Raw genomic sequence first — 6,145 nt, forward strand, 5'->3', positions numbered from 1 at the left:
ATCTTGATTTCTCTATTTCTATCTATTCATCCACCCATATCTCTATCATCTAGCTATCTATCTATCTATCTATCTATCATCTATCTCATCTCTCTATATATCTATCATCTATCATCTATTTATCTATCTAATCTATCATGTATCTTTATCTATCTCATCTTTCTTTCTTTTTTCTAATCTATCATCTATCATCTATCTATCTCATCTTTCTATCTCTATCTATCATCTGTCTATTATCTGTCTATCTATCTATCTATCTATCTATCATCTATCATGTAGAATATAATGTGTGTGAATAAACTAGAGAGTATCCAAAAGTGAAAGATAGGCAATTGGGCTAAAGAGGAAGTCTGCAACCAGTCACTAAAGGATCCATATTAAAGATATCTTGACAAGAAAGCAGGAGGGCTTGGGACACATGGAACGGCAGGTCCGAGAGAAAGCATGGCCTCTTCCAGTGTCCCGTCAGGGTCCCCGGCACTGCAGGGCTGGGGCTGCTGACTGGGCCACACTTTGCCCAGAACAGTTCACTGGAGTTGCCACAGTGGCTAGGGAAGCACCCTCCCTCGACCCCACTCTGTGTGTCTCCCTGGGAAGGGAGAGCCTTAGGCACTGCCCCAGGTGTCATGTTCCCAGGCTGGCTGCATCCACCAGTCAGATGTCCTCCTGATGTCAGCCCCAGCCCCAAAGATAACGGGGAGTGAGCTCGAGACCACAACCCAGAATCCTGGGCTGGGTGGGGGCCGCTGTCAGGATGGGAAAGTGCCTTGGACAAGTGGCAAGGAAACAGGATTCTGCTTCTTCCCTTTGTCCCCATGGTTGCTGCCCAGATGGCAGGAAGGGATCCCTGAATGGAGTGTGTCCAGAGCCCCTCGCCCAGGATGTCAGGACTCAGAGCCACGGGGCTGGAAATCCTGGGCCTGGCCAGTGTACACACACACGCGTGCGTGCACACACACACACACACACACACACAGAATAGATAGCAATCTAAAGTTGCTACTTTAGATTTGCCTCAATATATTCATATAAGTTAGAGATGCTAAGACTTAGCTGAGGAGAATGATTTTGGACTCATAAGCAGGTAAGTATGATTTATTTAATAGTAGATCCTCTAGCTATTTAAAACATGTTAGCTCAGAGGATGGAATACATACATACATGTATGTATATTTATATGCACATATACATAAAAACTTTTAATTAAATTCTACTACATATTTTTATAAAAGTATCCATAATTCTAGCATTAAATGATCATCTATTTGCAAACATAAAGAGTTAATGTCAGACTTCACTCACATATTCACATTTTTTCTGGACCCACATATGTACAAAGTTAAGACTACTGTGAGCTGTTGAATATTGCAAAATATTTTACATCCTCTATGTGCAACAATGAGAATACCACACTAACTTATGGTAATGTCTGCAACCACATATAGAAATACAACCAGAGACAAGAAAATTAATCCTCAGCAAGGTGGTGTGGGCATGATTCTTTCTCACATAATTACACATTGAATCCACGCTATCTGACAGGAAGAATTTATCAGGTTAATTAAACTGCCTTTTTTTTTTTAACTTAAATGTTCCTGCTGCTCACACGATTTCCATAGACTAGTGTCCATTTCTGAGGCTGTGTGAGGAGAACCCACAAACCTGCGCAGCATTCGGACACTGTCATCTTCTGCATCGAAGATGTAGGCTGGGCCAATGATGGGAAGAAGCACTTTTCAGGGCCGAAGCAGTGCTGATCATGAGAGTGGCTGTTTCAGGGTCTTGGATCCACCGGATAATGCCAGGAAACACACTCTCAGTGGCAGAGTGGCCCATGAGTTCTGTGAAATGTTTATGTACTGAGGGGAAGTGCCTGGGGGGAGGTGGGTATCCCTGTACCAGGTGACCTCTAACACCTGAGGCTCATGGCAGTGGCTCTTCTTACCTGAGTGGGGTGTAAAAGTATTTCCAAACAGAAAGGACCTACATTCTTATAAGCTCTATACCTGTTCCTGTTTTGCAAAAGTAAAAACACCCTGAAATTCTACGAAAATATTATACAATTCCAGGTCATTTACAGATTCTCTCTAGGGAATTTACGGTAAATTTACTTGTTACCTTTGTTGACATCTCTGTCAAGAATATACTCCATTATCTATCACACCAATCATTCCTTTACTAATATCTCTAGCCTGCTTATCACAGGCTTCGCCTGCCTAAACATCCTAACGCTCAATGAAACAGTGAAAGTGTCACTTACAAATAAGTCTATACCTCTTCCCTTATAACTTCATAGCAAACCCTTCCACGTGGTGCCACTAAAATATACGTTGTTTTCAACCTCAAAAGGGCTTCAGCCTCACTCATCCATCTGCTTCATCCACAAGTTCGTTTTTCAAATTAGGTTTTTTCAAATTAGGTTTCCATTATCTCCTTGCTCTTAGCAGCCGAACTCACTTCTAATTCAGATGAAAGAAAGAGCCACCTGATGAGGATGCTCTCAGTGCCTTCCCTCTAGGTTTCCCACCTTCACGCTCACCCTCCTGAGACAGTGTGGTATGTGTCCCCTCCCTGGCCTAAGGCTGATGCCCTTGCTCCCTTTCTCTCCGTGACACCTTGCATCTTCATTTTTTTGTTTGATTTTATTTTTTGAGACAGGGTTGTGCTCTGTTGCCCAGGCTGGGTTGCAGTGGTGCAATCATAGCTCACTCTAGGCTGGACTCCCCAGGCTCACGTAACCCTCCTGTCTCAGACTCCCAAGTAGCTGGGATGACAGGTGTGCACCATCAAGCCTGGCTAACTTTTTAGTTTTATTGTTTGTAGAGGTGGAATTTTGCTTTGTTGTCCAGGCTCCTGGACTCAAGTGATTCTCCTGCCTCAGCCTCCCAAAGTGCTGGGCTCACAGGTGTGAGACACCATATCCATCCCCATCTGGTATCTTTGTCTCTGCCTCTTGGTGTCCCTCTTTCCTCCTCCTCTTCTCAGGCAGCTTTGGCTGCCTGTGCAGCCAAACTCTGTGCTCCCATAGCTGCCCCAGCAGTCCACAGACGTTTCTTATCAAGGTCTCAAATGACATCCTTATTCATAGATAAACAAGAATTTCTCAAGCACAATCTCCGTGTCACCACACCGCTGCCCCTTGATCCTCCCTTTGAATTTCTGAGAGCCTGCTCTTCGAGGGCTTGCATACCCAGCATGCCTGGCTTCCCTCCCTGCTCTGGGGATGCCCCTCCTGCTTCAGAGCTTGGGATTTTTCTCTGCTGGATCATTTATCTTTATTTATCTCTTTAAATAAATATATTTTTATTTAAAATATATTTATCTCTTTAAAATATATTTTAATAGTTCTACGGGTACAGGTGGTTTCTGGTTATATGGATGAATTATATAGTAATAAAGCTTGAATTTTGGTGCATCTGTCATCTGAATATTGTACATTATTCAGCCAATAGATTTTTTTATCCCTCATCCCCTTTCCTCAGGAGAAGATGTACGAATGATACCTGTGATGGAACTGCTCGCTCTGGAAGCCACGTGCACACTGTTGGTTTCTGGCTGCACCCTCCTGCCATGGCCCTCCCCTCTGCTTCACACCGGAATTACCAATCCAGACCTCTGCCTCCAAAACGTTGGACCACATGTACTTTAAATACAGTGGGGCACATAGAAACAATGGTTAAGTTATAATGTTCAATGTGTGAAAGGATTGGCACATTAAGTTACACTGAGTTGATTTAAACATTCAGGGTAAAAAGAAAGGACAATATTGTATGCTATCCATTATAGTTGCACTATAAATTATGCTATTAGAAGCCATCCATTAAGATCAATAATTCATTATGAAGAATATTTGGCAACAAAATATTATTTTTTGCCCAGAAGAAAAATCAGAAAAGGGAACCAATAGTTGATTTCAAATTATTTTATTTAAAAAATATTTTCTATTTAATTTGGTGCACACAGCCTCCTTTTAACAAATGGATGTATGTTTGTAAATCCTGTTTTTCTTTCCAAAAGAGCAACATGAATAATACATTATCAGTATAACATCCAATTAATATCAGTATCAGAGCTCACATTATTATGCTGTGAGCTAATGAGAAAAATGTCAGGAAAATAATTGTGGAAAAAGATACTTATCAAAAATCTACCACTCAAAATGCTGTAAAAATTACAATACATAGATGGAGATAACAAGTTTTCATATGAATATTAAAAAGCCTGCTGGCTTAGAATCTTGAAGTGAGGTAAACTACTTATTCAAGCTAAAGGCCATCTGGATTCTTGGAATCAAAGTTTAAGATTTGCTTTTGTTAGCACATTGGTTCAAAGTTTATTACAAAGAAGCACACCATGGCTCGAAGAGGTTGGCTGACACCCTCCAGGCCACAACGCCGTGAGCCTTGTATGAGAACATCTCTGGCCCTCACTCCATACCACGTGGACTTCCTTCGGTAGAATCCATGGAGGTGTGGCTTTCACATAAGTCCCTCTTTGCAAGCTCAGTCCTCTCTGATACAGGCGTCAGAACAATGTGGAACTGAATGGCCAGTCTTGGGGCCTGGATTACTTGCGTGTGAGGCATGGAGTGAAACCAGTGGAAAGCGGGGTGCTGGAGGTAGTTTCTGGGTTGCACTTGCTGAGGATTTCAGCGATGCATGGATGGAAGAGGATGCAGGTGAACGAATACCAGGTCCTAGCAGATGTATACCAGACCCTACACAATCTGCTCCATTTTTGACTCATCGTTTTTACCTTATTAGCTTATAAACTAACAAAGGAACCCCAGACATTTTTAGCAGTGGCCCTGGCATAGGGTGAGACACCTGTGGGACAGTTTGGTAAGCACGTGGTCTCTGAGCGAGGCTTTGCTGTGGTTCAGGAGGCAGATGGGGAGCTGAGGGATGCTCCTTCATGCCCCCGGAGCTCCAGGCTGGTCTCCATTTCTCCTTTCAGCAGGAATGGTGTGAGGCATGGCACCATCAAGAGTTGGGGAGGAAGGTCTCCCTGGGCCCCAGGTAAGGCATTTATATCAAACAAAGACAGAGAATAGGAAAAATAGAAAATGGCTAAGATTTTGATTTAAAAAAAAAAAAAAGTCACAAGGAAGGACTCCACCCAGAAAGAAACCCATTAGCATACTTGCCTTGTGGAAACACATCAAGCAGGAAGTCCCGAGCCAGAGAGCTGTGGAAGGAGACCTGACTCCAATTTGAGATGCCATCCTCCTCCTTTCCCCACATGCACACTCAGGGACGTTAAGGAGCCCTTGAGCTTTGAAGGTGAGGTGCACCTGCAACCCAACACATTTGTCATAGGACTGCATCTAGACAGGGTCTGTTCTGCCATCCCAAGGCAATTAAATGTATCAATAATGATGATCAAAATGTAGCTATGAGATGTGTTGAGAAGGCACCATGAAGATAAATCACAGTTTAAAGTGTACACACACATGCACACACACACGTACAGAACAGATAGCAATGTAACGCAGTGACTTACCACTTTATAATAAGGGCACAAACAGCAAAAGAAATCAGTGACTTTTTACCTATATTTAGGGACTGATTTTAGAAGTACAACAGATATTAAATGAGGTCATTCAAGCCCCCAGTGAATTCTCGTAACTACTGTTATTAATTCATAATCAATAAAAATATCTTGACATATATTAAAGGGCACATAGAGACCTATGGGCTAGATGAGCACATCTATTTGCTGTAAAGTGGATTATTCCAACAGTGTAAAAATAATCCTTTAGTCGAGCCGTCTTCTCAGCTTTTCCTGTCTCCCCTTTGACTGGCACTAGAGCAGCTGAAGTTTTCAGGAATCTTTCCCTGAGCATTTTCATGACAATTTCATACTTCCACATGTTGACTATTGATTGAATTATTAATATTTCAAGTGTTTTTTTTTTACCAACCTGCTGAGTACATTCTGGTTGTAAAGGCAAGCTTGAAAAGGTCTGTGTTTGCAGAAGAGAGAGGATTTTAAAATCCTTCTTAAGGACTATGCCCTTAAGACAGGGTGGCATGAAATAGATTTTTTTTGGTACGCACTATGTGATTTATTACTGTTTTATTCACATATGTTATTTATAGGGTGCTTAAAATAGGAACATTAAAATCAACTTAATGGTAATTTG

The 6,145-nt window shown here is 42.0% G+C and overlaps 1 pseudogene; it reads right to left on the reverse strand.

The window, feature by feature from the left end:
* Nucleotides 1-363: 363 nt before the first annotated feature.
* On the reverse strand, nucleotides 364-2,152 carry LOC129042891 (uncharacterized; annotated as a pseudogene).
* Between the last annotated feature and the right edge of the window lie 3,993 nt (nucleotides 2,153-6,145).

Source organism: Pongo pygmaeus, chromosome 7 (genome assembly GCF_028885625.2).
Source record: "Pongo pygmaeus isolate AG05252 chromosome 7, NHGRI_mPonPyg2-v2.0_pri, whole genome shotgun sequence".
Classification (NCBI taxonomy): domain Eukaryota; kingdom Metazoa; phylum Chordata; class Mammalia; order Primates; family Hominidae; genus Pongo; species Pongo pygmaeus.